Below are 24,977 nucleotides of genomic sequence, written 5' to 3' on the forward strand. Positions count from 1 at the left end.
TGCTATTTTAAAAATCCAGACTTTTTACAAAGTTTGTAAGCCATGTTAGAGAAAAGAGAGAACGAAAAAATCTTTCAGAAAAGGGGTGTAGTGCTCTGTCCGTGGACTATGCTTACAAAGATAAATTTCCCTGGAATTACATCTTGGGAGTGCACAGAATCTACCAGATATTGTCAGGGAACAGGGAAAGCCTGACTAGCACCCTTGACTTCTTGGGGGACAGTACATAATAATTCATTTCAGCTTCTTGGCAGCCTCTATGTCTGTCTTGAAAGTAGCTTACTGGAGTCCAAAAAAAATTGTAAGTTATTCCCGTTCAGTGGTTAAAAGAAACAAACAAACAAAAAACAACTCTTTTATTTACACTTCAGTGTAATCCCCACCCACACAGGCAGACTGATAATTGTGTAACACTAACAGAGTGGGCTGTCCGTTCTGAGGGTTACTGCACACGGAGCGGGTCTAGTCCTCAACTCTGCTAGAGCACAGGAGAAAGAAAGGCTTCTTCCCTATTGACCCTCAACTCTCTGCACCAGTGTCCCTGACCAGAGTCCCATGGAGATACCCTGTCATTTAAAAGGCATCAGTGTTTGGCCTCTCCCATTTCTGGGCAAGTACCCAACACTCAGAGAATGTGGTTTTAGGATCATGGCATCTAATCCATTCAAGGATTATTTTCCCCCCTACTGCTCAGATGGGTGTGTTAATCATCACCTCCCTTTGTTCTGTAATAAATTCAGCCCCAGCTAATTCCAAGCCTCTATGCATCACTGGAGTTTAAAGATGGCGTTTTGACAGGTCAGATACTTAGAATCAATAGACCACCAACCAGTCAAAAATCCTAAGTAGTTTTAGAAACATGTGGAAGTAATTTTTTTCCCAGAATTCACAAGTCTGGAGGATGAGATCTTACTGATGGCGTGTGGGCCGTTGTATATATTAAAATATTACTTTATAGGGGCGCCTGGGTGGCGCAGTCGGTTAAGCGTCCGACTTCAGCCGGGTCACGATCTCGCGGTCCGTGAGTTCGAGCCCCGCGTCGGGCTCTGGGCTGATGGCTCGGAGCCTGGAGCCTGTTTCCGATTCTGTGTCTCCCTCTCTCTCTGCCCCTCCCCCATTCATGCTCTGTCTCTCTCTGTCCCAAAAATAAATAAACGTTGAAAAAAAAATAAAAAAAAAATTACTTTATATACTATATTCTACATGTAATCAAAATTGATTTAACAGTGAAGGCAGATTTTCCTTGTTATACCAAATATTACATGTGTTATCAGATACAAATTACAATGGAGTAACACTACACAGCATCTTTAAAAGAACCAATAAAAAACTAAGATAAAATTATAAGTGAATGTGGTCGTGCCGGGCTAGCTCAGTTGGTAGAGCATGAAACTCTTGATCTTGGGGTTGTGAGTTCAAGGCCAATGTTGGGCATAGAGCTTCCTTGAATATATGTGTGTGTGTGTGTGTGTGTGTGTGTGTGTGTATACACATACATATACGAACGTGCAATGACTACAGATGTAAAATACAAATGTTATCAGCTAGGGAACTTCATAGAAATCAGAATATTTTGTGTGTCACAGGATGTATACCTACGTTTTAATTATAACCGTCTCAGCTGCATGTAGTGAATCCTTCTGTAAAGAAAAAACTATTTCGTAAAATATTAATTTCTAATCTTTTCAATGAAGAAGATATTAACCTAATGTCAGCGGATGGGCTTTCGTGGTTTATCTGACCTAAAGCTGTGTCAAATTTGTAAGTGCTTGAGTTTGTCTAGGAAGGGAATGTAGGGTATTTATGGGATTCTCAAAGCAATCTAGGACTTTAGCAGGACAAGGGCCACTGGTTTGATAGGCTTTCTTCAAGTGGGGAAAACATCCATTTTCTAAGCTCTTCTGCTACAATGTAAAGCACGTCCTCTTAACCAGATATTTCCAACAGGAAAAATATTCAAAAGAATACAACCCAGAACAGTAGCGATGCATCTTCACAAAAACACATTCTTTGTCCCCCTTGTAAAGACAAAGTGGCCGTGTTTGTCTGTGAGTGTTACACTTTCTCTGTACGATTCCTTTTTTCTCAAATAACTGTATTTTAACCACATATACAGGTATGTATAACTTCTTTCAATTATAGCACAATCAAATCATTTGCCGGCATTAGGGGGATTAAAAATTATCTTTAAGAAGGGGTGCCAGGGCGGCTCAGTCAGTTGAGCATCCAAGTCTTGATTTCGGCTCAGGTCATGATCCCAGGGCTGTGGGACTGAGCCCCAGTCGGGCTCCGTGCTCCTTAGGATTCTCTCGCTCCCTCCCTCTACCCCTCTCCTCCACTCTTTCTCTCTCAAATGAAAAAATGTATATATATCTTTAAGTGAATGTTAATGGGGCTTTTTCTTCAGACTTGCCACCTCTACTCATCCATACTCCCTTGCTCCCCTTCCCCCTGCCCCTCAGAAAACCCTCAGTGACACAGAAGCCTGGGCTCACTGGGCTGTTTCTCCTCGCGCGTGCTAAACCACAGGAAGGTTGCTACTGTGGGACACACAATCTGGCCCCCTGCCCAGGGATGGGCCCCAGGTCGGTGGTTCCCGCACCTCAGAAGAAACCCTCCTCCCAGCCCTCCCCCCTCCCCCTCCCCCCCCCCCACACTGTGTCCCCTAGGGCAGGGCCTGCGTCTGGCCCTGGAGCCCAGAGGCAGCTCCTCCGGGGAAGGCGAGTAGGTGACGCTGCCCGCCCGCCGCAGGACTGCCAAGGCTCCCGAAAGGCCACGGCAACCGAGCCTGCCCACGAGAACATTCTGGTGAGCTCAGTTTGTTTGCTCCTGAGAACCTCCTCGCCCTCACGGTCTATTTTTACCATGCCGTGACGCTGAAGTCTCCGCTGCCACAGAAGTGAATGATAAATAAACTCTCCATTATCTATCATTATGTGGTGAAAGGAGCCCTGGGTCCAGAACCAGAAGGCAGGAGTTCGAGCCCTGGGTCTGACCTTGGTCTGACCTTGTGGAAGCCATTTCATCCCGCTGAGTCTCAGCTGAGGCATCTGGGCTGGGGAGAGTGGATAAGGAACCCTACCGCTCACCGCACGCGCGGAGTCCTCAGCAGGGTCAAATAATGTAGACGAAAGCACTTTATCAACTATAAAGTGCCTTCGAAATAGGAGTCATCAGCATGACGCGTGATCATTTAACCCACAGAGATTTCTCCCTATGCTCTAAACAACATGTTAAACCCGCACCTATTTTTCCACGCCCACGAAAGATAGGAAACTGAGGCTCAGAAGCAAAGAGGTGACGTGAGAAGGTCTGCTGGCTGGGAGCCTGCACTCTCTCCTCTCACTTCCCCACCCTCCCCTCCCCCAACCCCTGCACGTTGTGCACTTAACTTACTCTTGCTGAACAACTACCGCCTCGCTTTAAAACGGAGATGATAATTCTTGAGGCAAACATCTAGACAAAATGCTCTCCCCAGCGTCTCATTCCATGCCCTGTGATTCTGCTAGATCTGAACAAGGTCTCGGGGCACCTGCTGGTGGGGTGAGGACTAAGCACCCAGGTCTGCTGACCAATGGATCCCATCGTATCATGGCTGCCACGGCCTCTGAGCTACAACACCTGGCCAATGCCCCAGTGAGCACTCTGCGGCATGACAAGATCCCGAATAATCAATGAGAAATCACAGTACAGTCAGGGTCTCTCCCATGCTACGTGCATTTTACCATATTCCGACTCTCTGTTAATCCAAGTATGTTGCCTCTTTTCACTGATCAAGAAAAATAGCCCATTCCCTAATGGCGGCAGGCAGGTAAAGATCTGTAAGTGATCAGATTATAGTATATTCCAGGAGATCTGTTCCATCACACACCCTTTTACATGGAGATCACTGGGCTATAGGATAGCCAAATTGTTTTATTTTTTTTTAATTTTTTCAAGTTTATTTATTTTGATAGAACACATGAGCAGGGGAGGGGCAGAGAGAGAGAGGGAGAGAGAGAATCCCAAGCAGGCTCCAGGCTCCCAGCACAGAGCCCGACGCAGGGCCTGAACCCATGAACCATGAGATCATGACCTGAGCCAAAACCAAGAACCAGACATTTAACTGACTGAGCCACCCAGACGCCCCTTACAGCCAAACTGCTTTAGCCATTATCAGTGACAGGAGGCTTTGTTCACTCCAGTGGCAAAACGTTTTGTGGATTCCACAGGATTCCCAGACCTGCCACAGAACTGGTCTTCTGCTCCTTAGTGTGAAATGAAGGCCAGTCCCATGGAGACTTCAGGTTTTCCATAAAGCTACTCAGCTTCTCCAGGGTCCAAAATTCCTGTCTCTCTTCTCCCTGGGCTCCAGTGTAGCTCTGTTCGCAAAACCATACCTCACTTCTGTGCCCCACTGAGTCACTGTTGTGGCCGGACTCAACAACGATGACAACTCTGCAGGGAAATGCCTAATGAAAGAGGCTGCTGTTGCTTCCCATCCCTCAGAAGAACTTTCTGGAGCATGCTGCTTATTGCCACAGAGGAAGTGACTTCTCTTCCTTCCAAAAAGACCCTTCTGTGGTCTGAGTTGGGATTACACATCTGGATTCAGCTCTCGCAAAATTGGTTATCGCTGGGGATGGATGTTCTTCTAACTCAGTCTTTAGAAGAAAGAATGTGACATGTTTGGGGCGCCTGGGTGGCGCAGTCGGTTAAGCGTCCGACTTCAGCCAGGTCACGATCTCGCGGTCCGTGAGTTCGAGCCCCGCGTCAGGCTCTGGGCTGATGGCTCAGAGCCTGGAGCCTGTTTCCGATTCTGTGTCTCCCTCTCTCTCTGCCCCTCCCCCGTTCATGCTCTGTCTCTCTCTGTCCCAAAAATAAATAAACGTTGAAAAAAAAATTTTTAAAAAAAGAATGTGACATGTTTTTGTCAGGCTCTTAAACTAAACTGTGAAAGACTTCCTTCTTGTCATTATTTATAATTTAATTATGAGCCCTTGTGGTCCATGATAAAATATATCCTCTCAGGCAAAGAGGGAAATGAGTTTTAACACATATGTCAACTCTGGTCATTTGATGGTGACAGTCAAGAGCACAGAACTAAGGAGGCCCAATCCAATCTCAAAGAGAAGAGTACCAGATCGATTAGCAATGTCTGCCACAGGCACAGAATAGAGGATAGCAGCCTACATGTTACATAGTCACTGTTATATTCTTTCCAAGGTTTCTACTACAATGCTGTCATGCATGAATCAGCATACTGTCCCTCTCACCTGCTGTCAAGGAACAAAGGCTATTGTGTTATTGTTCGTACTTTGTGCCATTCTTTCCAAGTGGACCAGGTTTTCTGGAGGCAGCAGATAGGCCAGTAATCTCTCTTCTCCAGCAATAAGATCATCATGTTAGCAAACTTCCTCTGCTCTGACACAGTTGTGGCTTTAATGGAGAACTAATGTCTTCATCAGTATCTGTGCTATTTCACACTTCATTTCCTTCCCCAACTCTTGGATGAAAACCATCCGGTCCTGGTGATTTACTTTGTGGGAGTTTCTTTCAAGTTGGTTTCCTTCTCTAAGGATGCCATGCAAGCATTTTCAGGACTCCAGCTGGGGAGCACCCAGCCTTGAAACATCAGGGTGTGATCAAGCCATTTAAAAAAGCCAACGGCCTTGGCAGGGAGCTAGTGGTAAGGCCCTTAGCCGTGGCCTTGGAGTCTTAAGGTAACAGACTTGTTCTGCCTCTCAGGAAGCACTGGTACAGTGGTGTGAGGTGGTCCTGAGTTCCAGGATCCTGAGAAATAGGAGCAGATCGAAGGAAAACACAGCTGCGTTCACACTGTGATCCACAATTCACGTGTCTCCATCTTTCTCAGGGAGGTTCACAAAATCTCCAAACAACCGCCAGGCAAGAATGGTCTTCAACTTCTTTTCTATGCCCTATGGTTGTACCAATCACCTAGCCCGGATTCTCTAAGAGAGTCCTAATTTTAAATACTCCATTCTGCGACCATTGCAATACATTTGCATTGGAAGCAGATAGATAGGAGGTAACATCCTAATACCTGGCTTGAAAAGCCATCCCTCGGCGTAAGTACACAATAAAATACTTCACGTTCAATTTGGTATATTCTGGCCAAATGGCACAATTGGCAGGAGTGGATGGGGAGGGTAAAGGAAAAAGTACAGCACCGAGCCTGAGGCCTTCCCAGAGAAGCCTGTTGAGGTGGCACCGGCCTGAGCTGTGTGACTTGTGATGTGGTTTTGCTGTTATGGGGTTTTTTTTTTTGTTTTTTTGTTTTTTTAATGAATATCCGATACTCATATCTTGAGAACTATGAGCCTGCCCTTCACTTTTAAAGTAAACAGGTAAACTGTAATCAGAATACCAGACAGAGTTCAAACACTATTGCCAAGAAGAGTAAGAAAGGACAGCTTCTGTTCCCCAAAGCCCGCTGGTGTGAAGGCACCTTGTGCTCCATATTTCCCACTGGAGAACAGGGTAGGCTGGGGGGGGTGGGGAATGGGGGGGGGTCATTCTCAACATCAGCATGTGTGACCTTAGGCCTTTGCCAAATGAGGCAGTCAAAACAGGAAAGCCCAGTGTGTCACTGTGGCACTCAGAATGAGTGCTAGTATTTACGCCACCAAAAAAACAGCACCCATGAGCAATTTTCATACCACGACACATGTAAACTTAAGAACAGGCAGGATCATGACACTGTTCAGGTGTCATCTAGCTATATACAATAGAGTATAGAATATTCCAGAACACAAATGACTAGGGGGAAAAACACATTGGGAATATCATACAACATCTATATCTCCACCGTAAGAGATGCTGCCCCTAATTGGCTTGATATTCTAAGTTCTTAGTAGAGCCCTACATGGACGTCGGTAGAGTTCCACACGCCGTCAGCTGCTGACATGCAATCCCCCAGAATATGACTCGGGGACGTCTCTCCGCTAAGGAACAGGAGTAGCCTGTGCCTTTCCCCCTTCTCCCAGCTGGAGAAAAGCCACCGGAGGGGTTTTGAGTAACAATAATAACAGCCATTGGCTTGCAGCCTGGGGCAGGAGATCTGTGGAATCCCAAGCCCTGGTCCTCCCCCTTTGGCTGGTAGGGTCTCCAAATGGCGCTTGAGCTCTCCTTGGCAGTCATTAAAGTTCACCTGCTGCAACCACAGGTGCCATTTTCTGCTCCGCTCATGGCCTTGGTTGCAACACCCCATTGTTCCTGATCCCAGAGGCGGGTACACCTGAAGGTCACCATTGGCCTGGGCCAAAACCGCTTCCTGCTCCCATCCCTGCCAATTTGTACCACACACTCCAAAAGGTCACCAGCTTGATGTCAGGGCTTCTTACCCCTACATGGGCCTCCATGTAGGGAGGCTTCTCCAGACCTACGGCCCCTACAAGGCTCTCTCTTCAGTGCCATCCTTGCTGCACATGAGACAGGGCCCTGTCCCCAGCGGTGTTAGAAATCCGCATTGGACTCTCGAGCAGTTCCTTCAGCTCATAGGAATGTAGGGCTGTGGTGACAGATGATGTACAGTTTTTCTGTGCTTGAAACCAACCAGGTCTTCAGACCGAACCCAAGACTCTCAGTTCTCAAATGGGCCCTCACCGAGGGGCAACCCTGTTAGGCCCTCTCTTTTTATAAGCCTGGTTAAATCCTGGAGCCAACCAGCAGTGAGTGCTAGCTGTTTAACCCCTCTGTCTCCTTGGCAGCCTGCTCTAACACAGGCTCGAACACCCACAAATGCCCAGACTTGGTGCCCCCATGAAGTATGGCTGAACTTCCCAGGTGGGCTAGCAATAGGAGGCTCCATAGATAGAATCACAGTTACTCTTTGGCTCTGGGAAGGCTGACAAAGACTTTTTTCTTATCCAAGAACCCGCTCTAGAGCCCCCCACACATACAAAACAAAACAAAAAAACCTTTTACCTGAAATTCTGCTGTCTCAGAAAACCAAGCACAGGGCACTGGGGGGGGGGGGGGGGGGGGCGCCCAGCCCTTCGCACATTAAGGAATGGTACATCCTTTTCTTATTTAGATTTACCCTCAGCTCAGCCATTTTAAAGCCGTAGAAACAAGAGAAAGAGGGGCGCCTGGGTGGCTCAGTCGCTTAAGCCTCCGACTTCCGCTCAGGTCATGATCTCACAGCTCACGAGTTTGAGCCCCACGTCCGGCTCTGTTCTGACAGCTCAAAGCCTGGAGCCTCCTTTGGATTCTGTGTCTCCCTCTCTCTCTGTACTTCCCCCACTCATGCCCCCACTCTCACCTCCCCCACTGTCTCTCTCAAAAGTAAAAAAAGAAACATTAAAAAAAAAAAAAAAGAAACCAAAAAAGAAGGCCCAAAAGGATACTAGAAGAGAGGAGACATTTCATTTTTTTTTTTTTTTTTTTTTAATATATAGACCCAATCCAATCCTGACCTTTTTCCACATTGCTAGGGACTCGTTTCCAGCCTGTGGCCAGCTAAGAGTGTTCTCTTGAAGACTTAATTTTGTGACAAAATTCATCAAGGCCACTGCTTCTAATTATAAACTACATTTTAAAATGCAGTTACATTATTTTACAGTTCACACAATAAGATTTCAGATGGGAATGAGAGATGTAACCTATGATGTCACACACAACCGTCTGAAACTTGTGTCCTCCTAACCCAGCACTAATATTTTACACAAAGCTGTTTCAATTTCCTCTCTCCCCCTTCCTTCCTTCCTTCCTTCCTTCCTTCCTTCCTTCCTTCCTTTCCAGTTTATTGGCCTTCACACTCAACAAAGTCAACAATTCTCTTCATGAAATTTTTTCAGTAAAAATTGGTGATTATTCTCTTACCCCCTACAAAGGCAGACATGATTTCAGCAAATCTGAATTCATTTGTAAATAAGCATTCTAAAATTAGAAAGGCCAGGGAGTGGTCTGTATTTGGAGTGGGAGTGGCCCTAACGTGAATACTGTAAGCTGTCTATAATGGCTTTGCTCACCTTTCCAAGTCTCATAACCAGGAAGCCCAAACAAAGCCCAATAGCCCGATGTCCTCTCCCTCAAGAATTGTCACATGACAGCCAGGTGACAACTGGGAGGAATATTAATCTTCATGTGGACACTTGGAAAAGCCTACTTTCCGGCAGACCCTCAAAGCCTTCTTTTTCTCCAACCTGCAATCAAATCAAACTGTAATTTGAAGACTAAATGTCACAAATGTACAAAGTCAGATGAACCTTTGGGGACCAAGGAGTTCCCCTACTTGGCTTGCCAAAGTCAGGATCAAAGAAACCTTGGAGTGGGTGCAATATCACAGCCCTGGAACAGAGGTCAGGTATGTGGCCTTTTCCTGGCTTCCAATGATATTGAATACAACAGATAAATTAAGATCAAGGCACACGGCAGTTCTAAAAGCACCAGCCTGTCCCCAGGAGATCCCAGGGGAGAGCCATCATCCACCACAGGCCAGATCTTGTCGTCACTTGGAGGAATGCCTGTTAACACGGGGCTGGATTGCATACAACAATGTCTAATCAGAAGCCGTACAACATGATCACAGATGGGAGTGAACTCATCAAGAACACTCGCTTGGCCAAGGAAGGGATCCTAATGCAGCACAGGACAAAGTCGACAACACTCCCTATGCTCCGGCTCCTGATTAAGCATATGTGTGTGGAGAGGTGATTACCCAAAATAGCAAGAGAGCTCAAGTGCTTACGGGAAAATCTAACCCTTTAACTTAAGGCAAGCATGGCCTACCAGCAAATCTCAAAGACAGGAAATATTTCTGGGCTTAATAACTCAAGCCGATATTCATTTCAGTTTGGAGAATTTCCTTAATCCAACTGCTGATTTCCAAAGTTGATGCACACGGGCATCCCAGCTGTGAGCACTGCATGATCTGATAGTTCCTTATTCAATACAGCCTTCAAGTTCTACCAGAGCTACCTCTACCATTAAGAGGGCAGAACCCTAGGGTGCCTGGGTGGCTCCATCGGTTAAGCGTCCAACTTCGGCTCAGGTCACAATCTCATGGCTCATGAGTTCGAGCCCCGTGTTGGGCTCTGCACTGACAGCTCAGAGCCTGGAGCCTGCTCTGGATTCTGTGTCTCCCTCTCTCTCTCTTGTGCTCTCTCTCTCTCAAAAGTAAATAAACGTTAAAAAAATTAATAAAAATAAATAAATAGGGCAGAATCCCAAGTGCCTCCTTGGCTGGAAGAATTACCAAGCTTCAGGCTTCGCTGGGCCCAAGAAAGGAGCATGAAGAATGTAAACCATCCAGGAGCCATCTTCTGGGCAGCAGAGAAGTCACCTACATGCTTTCATTTTAGAGTTGCCAGGAGGGCCTCTCTTGCTTTTTAAGTTTGCCTATTGCTTAACACTGAAGATCGTCTAGGTCATAACTTTACCTTTACCCAAAAGAGACTTTTCAATATATAGAGTACCTTTTAAAAGGCCATCTGTTTTTTAAATAAGGAACAATGTCGTAAAAAAAAAAAAAAATGTTTAGGAAACGTGAGGTCTGGAACTACTATAGTGATTTTGCTTCTACAAGGGAAAGTCTAGGTGCATCTGGGTGGCTCAGTTGGTTGCGTGTCCAACTTCAGCTTGGATCATGATCTCACAGGTCATGGGTTCGAGCCCAGCACTGGGCTCTACGCTCTCAGTGTGGAGCCCACTTTGGATCCTCTGTCTCTGTCTCTCTCCCCCACCTTCTCTTTCAAAAATAAATAAACATTTAAAAAAAGGGGGGGGGAGTCTAGAGCCATTCTAGGGCCACAAGTTTAAGCTAACACAGCAAAAGTTTTATATATACACAGTTCAACAAGTCTCATCATTGTATCTCCCGTGTCACACATCCCCAAGCAGTTAGAGTTATTTCAGAAGAACAATCAATCAATGACTAACTCCTATGCACATACAATGGGAGATGCCAATAAGTAGAATGCAGGGCCCTTTCCCCAAGGCATTTACAACCTAGAGTGTAGACAGGATGGAGATATAAAATTATTGGGCCAGAAAAAAACCTCGCCATGCTTCTCTCCTAGGTAACATTCTTTCTGCAAGAGTCTGACAACATTGCTCCCAAGAGCAATTTTACAAAGCCCCAGAGCCTCCTGCTCTAGGACAATCGGGAGTCAATACAGGCAAAGAATCTCATAAGGTCATGCTCTCCTACCTCAACTTCATGACCCTGTTCTAGGCTCCAGGGAATGCTTACATATGGAAAGTTAGTGAGACCCGGCCCACTCTTCCCTATGTGTGTCCCATGGAGGTTTATAGCCCAGGTGTTAAAAGGTCATCTATGAAACAGTTCATCTTTCTAGGCAATCAAATATGCGGAGTTCCTCCTAGGTCTGGAAAGACTTCCTGTCCTGATGGTTATGAGCTGTGGGGTCTTGCTTGTCTTCTCCATCCTCATCCATAAGATCTGGCACAGACTAACTGTTGGCTCCCCAAAAAATGCAGTGACGGTTTATATACTTGCATGAGGCGTGTGCCACAGGTTAACACAGAGTCTTCTCGCCTTCCCTACTAGACTATACACTTCTTGGGAGTAGGTACTGTATTTTATTGCCTAGAGAATCAACAAGGGCTAAGCACAGAACCAACCATCACCAGACATATTGAGTTAACTGAGGGCTTTCAATTGTAGTGCTTGGCAAACAGATCCAAATAAAGCAATTACCTAAATCAAAACAATACATGAATGCCACCGTGCGAATCACACCCCAGCCTGAAATGCTAAATTAAAGCGGAACAATGAATTCAAAGAAGACTAACGGATGATACCTTTTCATAGGAAATGCTGATGACATCACACACAGAATTTGCTGCATGGCACAATGGACATAACAAATAACATGGAACCCAAGCTCTATCTTCAGCTAGAATAACCTCTCCAAAAAAAGAAAATAGCTCATGAACTCCAATTGAATCACATTGTGCCAGGCCTGGAGCAGGAAAAGTACAAGACAAGCCTGGAACATCTTGTTGCATCAGAAAGTAAGAAAAGTACTCAAAGAAAAATGGGAACATGTCAACGCATTCAAGAGTTAATTGGAAAAGACTTCCACTGGCCAAGTCAGGAGTGATCTGAGTATCAAAATAAGTAAGAACAGGTTATAATCCATTAAATAATACAGGAACTTGGGGCACCTGGGTGGCTCAGTCAGTTAAGCGTCCGACTTCAGCTCAGGTCATGATCTCGCAGTCTGTGAGTTCAAGCCCCACATCGGGCTCGGTGCTGACAGCTCAGAGCCTGGAGCCTGTTTCGGATTCTGTGTCTCCCTCTCTCTCTGACCCTCCCCTGTTCATGCTCTCTCTCTGTCTCAAAAATAAATAAATGTTAAAAAAAATTTTTTTAAATAATACAGGAACCTATGAGTCTATGAGTCTGTTTAAATAAATAAATACATAAATATTTTCTTTAATTAATAAAAAAGAAAAGCTCCTGCTTGCACTAGACAGCTAATAAATATAGAAGGAATGATAGAGATTAAAATATCATTTATCAATGGGCTTCTGGTTTCTGGCCCAGCATGTAAGGAGCTTAGAAGCCATCACTCCACCTGAACAACAACTAAAAACCTCACAAACTGAAAAGTCAACAACTCTCCTCAGATGTGTCAGAGAAATGAGGTCACAGGGCAACCGCTCCCCACCGCCCCCCACCCTGAATTGAAGAGACAGGCAGATACTGAGAATCAACTTACTGGAGCAGAAACCCACGAGCACAAACCATGCAGGAACAGTGCCAGGGGCAGAAAACCTGACTATAACTGACAAATTGCTGGAGGCTCAATCTGGACAAGTGTGAGAGTTGGAAACTCCAGGGGGACCCAGTCATAGGAGGCTCCCACATTTGTGTGAGCTCTTCATAACAAATCAGAGAAAAGTACCCTCATATTTCCAGCCTTGGGAGGAAACAAGGAACCATTCTGAAATATCCCACAGCCTTCTCTTCTCAACAAGGCCCACCCTCAGAAGAAATGATTTACCAGAGCTTAACCTTACCTGGGGAAGGGAAATAGCCAACTCTTGTCCCCCTCTAGCCATCCTGTCCCACCCCCAGGGGCGGGAGGAGGAACCCTAGAAGTACTGGTGAAGTTCACCATCTAGGAGCACAGTCTCACCTGTGTCCCAATCACAGAACACTATAGAACACTCCCCTCCCGGCCCCACAGTGTCTGCTCACAGACTACAATGGAACCAAACTAAAATTCAGTAGCAGAAAGAGAGCTGGAAAATCCCCAAATCCTTGGAGATTAAACAATACACTTCTAAACGACACATAAATCAAAGAAGAAACCTCAAGATAAATGTTTCTAATACTTTGAAATGAAAACGGAAAACAATGATCAATGGATGCTAAAACAAGCGAGTGAAAGTTTGATTAGGAACAAAGATACACAGTCTCAAAATAGCTCTCTATACATTATTTATTAATTTCAAAGTAGAACAAACTAACTTTATGGTGGAGAAAACTGTCTGGCCCTACCTTAACAAAGTGCCCAAAGCGAACATCACCAAGATGGAAGCAACTAGGCTATTATGGTAATTATTTCTCAACATAGTCAGGTATCAACCTGTTGCATCATACACCCTAAACTTACACAGTGTTATACGTCAATAAAATCTCAACACAATGGGAAGAAAAAAACTAGGGGGGGAAAAAAGCAGCTGGGTGATGTCTTCACAAACACACACACACACACACACACACACACACACACACAGCAAAAAAGAAGTTAATATCATCAAAATGGAAATAAACCAATACACTTTTGATATGGTAAACAGAAAACACATCACTCCTGTGGTATTTCTGCAAAAGATGCAAAACCTCAATCTAAACATGAGAAAACACCAGGCATCGAAATTTAGGAACAGTCTACAAAATGAGCACTTCAAAACTAAAAAGGTGAAGAAACACGGGGTGCCTGGGTGGCTCAGTTGGTTAAGTGTCTGACTCTTGATTTCGGCTCAGGGCATGATCTCATGGTTCATGAGTTCAAGCCCTCCATCAGGCTCTGCGCTGACAGTATGGAGCCTGCTTGGGATTCTCTCTCCCTCTCTCTGCCCCATCCCTGCTCGTGCTGTCTCTCTCAAAAATAAAAATAAATAGGGGCGCCTGGGTGGCGCAGTCGGTTAAGCGTCCGACTTCAGCCAGGTCACGATCTCGCGGTCCGTGAGTTCGAGCCCCGCGTCGGGCTCTGCGCTGATGGCTCAGGAGAGCCTGGAGCCTGTTTCCGATTCTGTGTCTCCCTCTCTCTCTGCCTCTCCCCCGTTCATGCTCTGTCTCTCTCTGTCCCAAAAATAAATAAACATTGAAAAAAAATTAAAAAAAAAATAATAAAAAAAAATAAAAATAAATAAATAAACATTTCTTATAAATTAGAAAAAATAAAGTGGAATTATTAAAAAAGAAAAGACAGACAAGAAAAGGCTGAGGAACTGCTCCCAATGAAAGGAGATTACAAGAATTTGACAACCAAATGTGATGCATGATCTTGTATTAGATATTGGATCCAGGAAAAAAGAATATCTATAATGAACATTACGACAAATGGTGAAAATTGAATATGGACTGTGGATTATATAACAGATTATATCAATTAATGGGGTCTCTAATCTACTAACAAATGGCTCAGAAAACAATTACATATTTATGTGTGTGTATATATATGTGTGTGTATATAGGTGTGTGCTGATATGTATACTCGTGTATTCATGCGTACATGTGTATATGTTCACGTATAAATGTGTGTGTGCTCATACATATACGTGTGTGATCATACCTATATGTGGGTGTGTGCATGTATACATGCAGTGAGAAAGAGAGCAAATGAAGCAAAATATAAACAGTGAAACTGAGTAAAGGATATACAGACAGAAATTCTTTGTACAGCTCCAATAACTTTTCTGTAAATTCAATATTATATCAAAATCAAAAGTTAAAAAAATGTTTAACTTGGGGAAACCATCAAAAGGATTTTGAAAAAGGTCACCGCATTACTGGAGAGCTGAAAAGACTTTCATAGTCTTTAAAATTAGATTAAATCTTCAGACACACCAAAATTACAGAAATTACGGCAAAAGTTCACCTGATAAAGCTGACGATTCGGAACGGGTTCTTTGGTTCCTGACTACCTCCATTCATATGAGAACTTTTAAAAATCAGATTTGATTATGGAACATTACATTTAACTAATTATTGCAGTGTTGGATGAAATGCCAAGTCCTGTGGCACAACAGAAATAATTAAGTGTTGAAAATGCAACCATACGCTTGACAATGATTAAGGAAGAAAAAGGAAATGAAGAATTGGTCAGCATTGGATTGGTCCAACGAGTGGTCGACCTTGATCCTTTAGTTCAGGATGATGCCTGGGCCCAATGTCCCTTCCCCAGATCCAGGAGTTGGGGTTTCTCTACAGCAGAGCCACGACAAGGACAAGGTGAGCAAGGCAAAATTGAAGGTGGCAACGAAAACTTCAACAGTCCAAATAAACAATGTTTTAATGCAATATTTTTTAAAATAAAAATTAATACAAAAATCAGTGATGAACAAAATATCAAAATATTAAAGCCAGTATTGTGAACTGAATGTTTGTGTCCCCCTAAAATCTGTATGCTAAAGCTTTAACTCCCAGTGTGATGGTATTTGGAAATGGGGACTAGGAGAAATAATTAGGACTAGAGGAGGTCATGAGGATGGGGCCCTCATAATGGGATTAGTGCCATTTAAGGAAGAGATATCAGAAAGTGTGCTCTCTTACCTACACCCAATGCTCTTTTTCTGTCTCTGTCTCTTTCCCTCTGTGCCTCTGTCTCTCTGTCTCTCTTTCCCTATGTCTCTGTCTCTGTCCCTCTATCTCCCTACCTCTGTCTCTCTGTTATCTCTCCCTCTCTAGATCTTTGTCTCTCTCCTTCTCTCTGTCTGTGTCTCTATGTCTCTTTCCCTCTCCCTCTCTCTGTCTCTTTCCCACTCCGTCTCTCTCCACAACCAAGTGCAGACACAGAGAGAAGGCAGCTGTCTGCAAGGCAGGAAGAGAGCTCTCACTGGAAAGACTCTGCTGGACCTTGATCGTGGACTTCCAGCCTCCAGAACCAAGGGAAATAAGTATTGTTTTAGGCCACCCAGTCCGCACTTCGCGGTTGCAGCCCGAGATGACTAAGACAGACAAGATCTGTATTACTATCACCCCAATATTTTGATACTTGGTTTATCATGGGTTCTTTTCACATTAAATTTGATTATTTTTTTACTTAAATTCAAGCTAGTTAACTATTATTTTTAATATTGCACTAAAACATTACTCACCTTGATAGCGAGGGAAGTGTTGCCTCACCCGTGTGCTGACCCTGCCCTGAGAAACACAGTCTAGGGCTGAACTCTGCTCCCACTAAAATATCCTCACGTACTGCCAGGAGCCCTCCTCCCGCAGTCTAGTAGCCAAATCCCCATGGTTCCCGGCCTGTGTATTACCAACGTCTTGCCTCGTTAGGCAATGTTGAGGTGCTCACCAACTCCCTGCCAATTCCACCTGGCTGGCCCTGCCTCGTCTGCTTTCCAATGGCCTGGTTCCAAAGAAGGAAAATATTAAACAGATGTCTCACCCTAGGAGGGGCAAAGATAGATGCTGGAATAGTAAGTGAGATGGCAGATTGATGGGGGGGTGGGGGTGGGGGGGGGAGAAGACCGTGATCAGTGGTCCAGTGTGACTTACACTCCTTAAGGAGGAGTCTCACCCAGAGAAGAGGTGTCTTCCCACTCATCAAAGAGCACAACATCTTCTATTATACAGATACACACAAGGGGAAATTAAACCCATGTTCTGGTAGCTTCCCTCAAGGGAGAAGGTAGGAATAAAGAAGAAAGGGGAGGCAGAATGGAGGAAAGAAGGCTGGTGATCGAGTTCCTGCTCTGCACCAGGAGCTGTGCTAGGCGCTTCCCATATGAGCTCAGAGTCCTCCCGCCTCGGAAAGCGGGGCCGAGAAGGATACACTCTGCCCTCCTGCCAAAAGCTTTCAGGTGAATGAGAGCGTGTATTTATAGACATCTGCATGCGTGAGAGAGAGAGAAAGAGAGAGAGAGAGAGAGAGACCATCAGCTCTCCCTGCTGGAAGGCAGAAAGCTGCGGTCTGCCAGGTGTGCTTCTGCATCCTAACATGAAATGTACGAGGTGTCTCGGGCTGGTGCCTGAGAGATGATGGTCCTTGATATTTCCAGTACCTGACCTCTGTCAGCACTGCGGGGGCTCCAGTCTCTGTAGCTGGAAAAAAGCACACCACCGCTGCCAAGCTGGGCTGAGCCCTCCCTGGAGTGACTGCTACGGCAGCACCTGTTTCGTTGCTGTTGTGTTTTACCCATCTCCTACAATCTCCCTACCAACTCAGAGCACTAGCACAATACAGAGCTTTGCTCCGTGGAACAGCTTCAGTCCTCCTCCAGGCTCCTAATTCATCATTTTCAAATAGAGGATGAGCTCAGTTCAGCGTGCTACAAGAGCTACCTACAGACCAAATGAGAAAGAGATGAAGCCTGACTTCAAAACCAGGAAAAGCACAAATATCGGCAACGAATTCGACATATCCAAAAGCACTCTGATGAAAACGTGAGTTAGGAGCCAATTCCTCCTCCTTGTAGGAGAAACACCTGGAAGATATTGCCTTGGGGTGGAACAGAGAGGCATGTTTCCTACGGCTTCCCAGAGAGGAGAAACCCTTGGAGAAGGCCAGCTTCTCTGCATCTCTCCTGCACTTGCAAAAAAAGACCCAGCAACTCCACGATTATCAAGCCAACTGCAGCCCTGCAGGCCAGCTGAGGAGTCCCTGGAGCAAAACAAAAGTTGGAGAGAGAAAGAAAAACAAGAGAAAGAGGGAAGGCAGAGCGAGGGAGAGGAATGTCTGGCGGGAGCTGGTGGGTTTGACTGAGGCAGGATGGGGGACCCCTGGGCTATTTCTGTCTCTGCTTTTGGCGGCCTCTCCATCTTGCTGTTTATGGGCCCGACGTGACTTTCCACCCAAGTACACTCCCTGGGCTCGCACTGGAGAACTTGCCACCTTCCCCACGGTTCAGGTTTCATCTGATTCACACCAGGAAGCTCTGGTTTAGGGAGCCCGATGCACTTGTCCTTCCCCCACCTCCGCCCCATGGAAACAACTATGCGAAGCTGCAGCTCCTCACCGCACTCGCCGGTGGCCAGCTCCCCCATCTAACCTTCGAGGTGACTGACTTGGGTGAGCAGATCCCATGATTGAGCTTCTCCAGGCTCCCGTGTCCACCGCTGCCAGCGCCCCATGCCCCCCCCCCCAAGAGGGGGCCAGTCCCCAAAAGCACTGAAGTTTGCACAACAGCGCAGGGTGACCAGAAGCCCAAACCGGAGAATGAACCTTAGGACCGCGGGAATGCAGGCCAGGGCAGGAAGCACGCGGTTGTAATTGACAGAACATGACACAGCGTCCCAAGCAGGCTGGTGTGTGAGCCGGGCGGTTGCCCTCACGACCTGGCCCTCGTGTTCCAAAGCTGAGCGGGAGTGAGGAAACAGGGACGGGTGGCCACTCTGACTCTGTCAAATGTTTGCTACTTGTTGCTTTGAAGAGGGGAGGGGGGCAGCTGGAACGGAGGTCTGGTCAACACAGCAGTGGCTCGAAGTGCAATTTAATCATCCTGGGCTTGGTCCAACCCGTCCTCTCAGTGTGAGGGAGGAACAATTTGTTACCGCCGCTGTCATGGGCACTGGGCAGCCTCAGCCAGCGACCTGCGGCAGCCGTGCCAGCAGAGGCTGGGAGCAGAAGGGGGCTGGCAGCGGTTTGGACTGTGGCGACAGCAGGAAAGGGGTGGCCCCACAAGGACAGGGAATTCACGCAAGGTCTTCCTTCATCCAGGCCCTGCTTCTGGGAAACCTGGTGGGAATCAAGAGACTATAAATGAGCGCCCGGCTCCCTCCCAGCCCAGGCCTGGGTCAGGTGTCCTGCTCTGTCCACCCACAGACTCTGCACATACACCCTGGGAGTACTCGTCACCTGCGTCACATTTATCTGGTGACCCATCTGTCTTCTTGAAAACAGCCACTGTGTTTATCTGCCTTTCTGGCTCCCAGCACCTCGAGAGCCTGTCTGCCTAAGTTCGTGCTTGTTGAATGAGCGACTGAACTAGGAGTGTGATTCGTTCCCTCTGCTGACACGGAGGGGGCGCTGCTGTGCCGCACAGCAGTCTGTTGGCACAGCAGCAGGGGGATACGGCAGCCATCTTTGCTAGGACAAAGGAGCATGACTCGGGGTTTGCTGGTCCCTGCCCTGCAGACTGACCTGTCCTGACGAAACTCTGATCTCCCCATTCTTAGCTTTCCCCATCCCACGCTTTATCATCTTATTTGCTACTGTCTCATGAATCTTCCTAAGGCACAGGCCTGATGGCCTAACATTAATTGATCACTAACCATGGACAACTTGATGTAACTCTGAAACCTTTATAGGTAAGGAAATTGACATAAGGAGAGTTAAGCGACCTCCCCAAGTTTTCAGAGCCAGTAAAGGACAAAGTCACAATTGAAACCCTGTCTAAGCTCATCACTATTCTCCTCAAAATCTTGCAGGGGCTCCAAATGACCCCACCATTTATTCTTTGTGCCCACATCTTAAAGTCCTTAGAGCTGGGACCATTTCCTACTCATCTACATACTGTAAGTGTTCAACAAATACTTGTTGAATTTAGTTGAATGGACTATTTGTCTTAGGGCTCTTGTAAAAACAACCTGAAGAGCTAACGCGTGGCCCAAAGAAAGCATAGCACAGGGATGGAATACGCACTATGGATCACGACTGCTCACGGCCACTCTTTGCGAAAAGGGGATAGTCCTGTAGGAATCTTACCCTGGGTGCCCCTCCAGGCTTTTCCAGTGGTCCCAACTCTTTCCTACTACAGGAAGGGATAAACACCCTTCATATATTTCCTCTCACTCCCAACTGCAAGGAAAACAGTAACACTAATTAGTTGTAACAGGGTGTTCATTTCACACAGTTCCCAGCAGGTTGCCCTGCTGTTCTTTGAAATGGTCTGGAAACAGCCTTGATTTTAAACATCTGAAGATAATTGAACCAAAGTTGCCCCCAGAAACCCTGAGTGATATGCCTTTTATTCTCTCCCTTACTAACAAGAAATGTTTGCTGCCATTTCTTATTTACTCAACACCTTGAAAGCCTCCGGCACTGACAACTTGCACCCCAGGATCCTAAAAGAAGAAGTTAAAGTAATGATTGGTAGTAAATGGAGGAGCAGGGAAGCCCAAGGGATTAAACAAAACCCTACGCCTGTTTAAAGGGAAGAAGGAATTGCCCTATAGACCTATAAACTTAAGCTCTGTACCTGGAAAAAATTGGAAAGTCGGTGGGGAGAGCTGAAGAGAATTTATGACAAGATCAATTTGCAAACATTTTTCAAAGACAAGGATATTAGTTAGCAAAGATGGAAACATTTTCTAATGTATTGTTGGCAGGTGGGTGGGAAGATAGGCTGTCATATACCTTGTGGGTGGAAGTGTAAATTGCACCTTTTGGGGAGGGCAATTTTGGAACACCTATCAAAATTTTAAATGCCACAACTACAGCTCCACTTCTAGAATTTATTCTATAAATGCTATCACAAGGGGGACCCAAAGTAACAAGGGAGCTATATTTATAGAAGCAAACGACTGAAAACAACCTAAAGGTCCATTAACATAGGTTCAATAAAAATTGTGATAGACCCACAAAATGGAATGCTATGTGTCCTTTATTTATTTTTTTTTGGGGGGGGGGACAGAGAGAGACAGAGCATGAACGGGGGAGGGGCAGAGAGAGAGGGAGACACAGAATCGGAAACAGGCTCCAGGCTCTGAGCCATCAGCCCAGAGCCCGACGCGGGGCTCGAACTCACGGACCGCGAGATCGTGACCTGGCTGAAGTCGGATGCTTAACCGACTGCGCCACCCAGGCGCCCCGCTATGTGTCCTTTAAAACAGCAGGAAAGGGAACTCCTAAGTATGTCTATTTAATGCTCTCTAGTATAACAGTCCAAAACTAAAGTCATAACGTCCAAAGTTGTGTGCATTATGCCACAATTAGTGTTTTACTTTTAAAGGTTTGCATATTTGCATGTTATGTACTTACAAATAATAATTCACACATATCATTCATATAACGACTCATATACATCCTACATATGTCTGAAATCATGCTAAAGAAACTGGTAATGTGACTGGTCCTGGGATGATAAACTAGGAGACCAGGGATGGGAGACTCCTTTTCACTTCATGCTTTTCAGTAATTACTTTTTGTGCTGTTGGAACTGTTTAATATGTGTACAAATTATCTGAGGTTTTTTTAACTTTACTTATTTAGAGAGAAAGAGAGAAAGCACGGGACAGGCAGAGACAGAGGGAGAGAGAGAATCCCAAGCAGGCTCTGAGTTGTCAGCACAGAGCCCGACACAAGGCTCAGTCTCACAAGCCATGAGATCATGACCTGAGCCCAAATCCAGAGTTGGACTCTTTTTTTTTTCAACGTTTATTTAATTTTTGGGGGGACAGAGAGAGACAGAGCATGAGCGGGGCAGGGGCAGAGGGAGACACAGAATCGGAAACAGGCTCCAGGCTCTGAGCCATCAGCCCAGAGCCTGACGCGGGGCTCGAACTCACGGACCGCGAGATCGTGACCTGGCTGAAGTCGGACGCTTAACCGACTGCGCCACCCAGGCGCCCCTAGAGTTGGACTCTTAACAGACTGAGCCACCCAGGCACCCCTGAGGTTTTTTTTCTTTTTAACTTATAAGTAAAAGAGGAGAGTAAGTAACAACCGTCACAGCCTATTAAGACAATGGAATCTTAGAGGTCAGCATGAGCAGATACAGATACTGTTACTTTAAGGGGAAATGGAGACTAGAGCCGATCTTGCGATGTTGAGGCTTTGATTCAGTCTCTCAGGGAAAACCTACAAACACACTTGCTGAGCAGAGAGAGATTCAACAGGCAGAGAGGTAACCAGAGGCCCATCCTCGGAAGGAGGTACATGACGATGTCTGTCATTCAGTAGGGATATAACAAATAGCAGAGCAGATGCTCCTGGGCCCACTGGGCAGCAGCCAAGGACACACACAGGTAAGTATTTGGGGGACTCTTGGGTGGCTCAGTCCGTTAAGTATCCGACTTGGGTTCAGGTCATGATCTCGCGGCTCATGGGCTCGAGCCCCGTGTCGGGCTCTGTGCTGACAGCTCAGAGCCTCGAGCCTGCTTCAGATTCTATGTCTTCCTCTCTCTCTCTCTCTCTCTCTGGGCCTCCCCTGCTCGCAATCTGTCTCTCTCTCTCTCTCTCTCTCTCTCTCAAAAATAAATGAACATTAAAAAAAAAAAAGTATTTGGGGCCAAAAACACTGGCTCTTCAAAAAGAGTGAAGGAAACCTTCCACATCACTACCACCTGCCTGAGGCTCAGCTCAGCCAAACCCCTGTAGAACTAGAGGAAAACCCATTGCACAGACACCCTCACACAGTGTTCCACCTGCCTCCAGCACATCCTCTAACCCCTCACCGGACTCCCAGCGAAAGGAAAGTATAGTGTACTGAGGTGGGGCGGGCGGGCGGGGGGGTGGCGGGAGATAGGGCGGGGACAATGCTCATGGGAAACCCACAGAAATCTCAGCGCTCTACTCATACTTGGCTATGATTTGAGGCAACTTGTCTTCCTTTGTTCTCCCACCTCTAACCTAAGATGTCCAGTGGCTCTGTTTTGGGTGGTTTTTGAGAAAATCAAATGAGATCCTCATGATTTTCCATCCTAGGCCAGACACTACTTTTGGAGAAAATAAAGCACGTAGAATACACCAACGTAAAATATTAGCAGCATTACACAAGCGATGTTTTCAGTGAAAAGACAGCAACTGGACCCCATTGTAGCGGTCAGCTGGTTCAGTCAAAACAGTCAATCACACACACAAAAATCAAGGTTACGATTCACTCACTAACTGCCACACATGCAAATTAAGCACTCGTGGCAAGCCAGGACTGGAGATACAGAGAGAGAAGCCAGACTCCTAATTTCTAGAAAATGCCATGTCTAGTCAAGGAAACACATGAGCAAATAATTGTACTCCAATATCATCGCTACTAGTATATTTTATTAGAGGTACAAGCAGAGGGCCATGGGAGAAAAACAAAAGGATTGACCCTGTGATCCTCACAGACTCACCAAATACCATGCATGGTACACAGACTAATAACAGTTGTTCAGTAAAATGCACATGTATTTGGTAAGCAATCTGTAAGTGATCAGTAATAATTTTTGTAACAATAGTAATCAACATATTTCTTCAGTATTGTTTTGATTTAATCAATGTTCTCATTGAACAACCTCAAAACTAAATGACTAAACATGACCCTCCCACGAGGGGTCATTGCAGATTTCGCAATCACAGGAACCCTGGGTAAAAATTAAAGAAATGGCCTGCAAATAGCCGCATCATTAGGCAATATTTCAATCAAGATAACTTCAAATAATACGTTCACCACCAAGCTCAGGTTTGATGTTCTCCATGTGCCTGAAGAATATAGCTGTATTCCTTCCTCCAACTCAGTGGATCCCATGCATCGGTTAAGAGGAGGAGACTAATAGGGTGCCTGGGTGGCTCCACCGGTTAAGCATCCGACTTTGGCTCAGGTCATGATCTCACGGTTTGTGAGCTCGAGCCCCGAATCGGGCTCTGTGCTGACAGCTCAGAGCATGGAGCCTGCATCGGATTCTGTGTCTCCTTCTCTCTCTGCCCCTCCGCCACTTATGCTCTGTCTCTCTCTATCAAAAATAAATAAATGGAAAAAAAAATTTTTAAAAGAGGAGGAGACGAATACATAAAAGATAAAGTCCCCCAAGCAGCTGTCTGGAGCCATGTGGACAAAAGGAAAGGTTAAATGTTTCACTTTTAAACCTGTGTTTTATTCAACTTTGTATTTCATTCAGGTCTAAATATCAGTCGAAGAGTTGCAAATCTTGGGCTGAGCTCCTTGAATTAACCTGCATAAAATTAAATTTAATTCTAATTTAATTCACTTCCAGAATAGTATTCTGTTGCCAATACGAAAACCCTGAAGGAGTTTCGTTTTCCATGACCTCTATAAGACAAGTTGTATTTGCCACAACCAGAAAAACATCCTGAGTTTTATTTGCCTGGGGACTCTGTAATCAGATATTACTTACTGGCCCACATTATTTCAATGTCCACTAGTCATTCCTATTAAAACAAAAAGTAAATTTCTGATGTTGTTACAATAACAAATGTTCTCAGATATGACATTTATTTGGGTGCTGGTAGAACAATAGTTTTAAAACGACAGGTTCCAGAGCATTCTTGTCACATGCCAAACACGCACTGACCAGTCCTTTGTCTCCCGGGCATTCCTAAGGAGAACACAGTGGTAGAGAACAGTGCTTTCCAGACCTGGTTGCCCATCAAAATCATCTGAGGACTTTTCCAAAACACAGGCTTCACCACCTGTTCAGATCTCCTGAAAGAAGTCAGCCACGTTGGGGACCCCAGAATCTATCCCGGAAAGGCACCCTTCAGGTACAATGGGCAGTCAGCCTACTACAAGCCTTTGTTTGGTGTGTGACATCCTTTAAAAAACAAACAAACAAAAAACAGGTAGGCAAATCAGAAGAGAAAAGTTGGCCCTGAGGGCTTGACTAAGATGATATGTAGGAATCCGTATTGACCATGGTGTGTGTGATGTCATTGTATCTAGGTCAGCAGATGATCCTCTTTGGAGGTCTACTCAAGTACTAAAGTACTTAGCGTAAAATGCCATAAAGCCGGAGGTTTGCTTCAAAATGCTCCGGCAAAAAGAAGATGGAGGACAAGTGCAACAAACATCATGATGACTTTGAAGGTGAAGGAAGGGCTCATGGGGGCTTCTGGTACTTCCGTGATGAGAAATTTTCATAATAAAACGTTTAGTTGTCTGGAAGAGAACAA

At 45.6% G+C, this 24,977-nt stretch overlaps 1 protein-coding gene across 1 annotated transcript in view; it reads right to left on the reverse strand.

Moving 5' to 3' along the window:
- Window positions 1-24,977, reverse strand: part of TBX15 (T-box transcription factor 15) — a 106,092-nt gene that overhangs the window by 60,432 nt on the left and 20,683 nt on the right. The gene's annotated exons all lie outside the window — the stretch shown is intronic.

Source organism: Herpailurus yagouaroundi, unplaced genomic scaffold, assembly GCF_014898765.1.
Source record: "Herpailurus yagouaroundi ecotype Mexico unplaced genomic scaffold, PumYag 77, whole genome shotgun sequence".
NCBI lineage: Eukaryota > Metazoa > Chordata > Mammalia > Carnivora > Felidae > Herpailurus > Herpailurus yagouaroundi.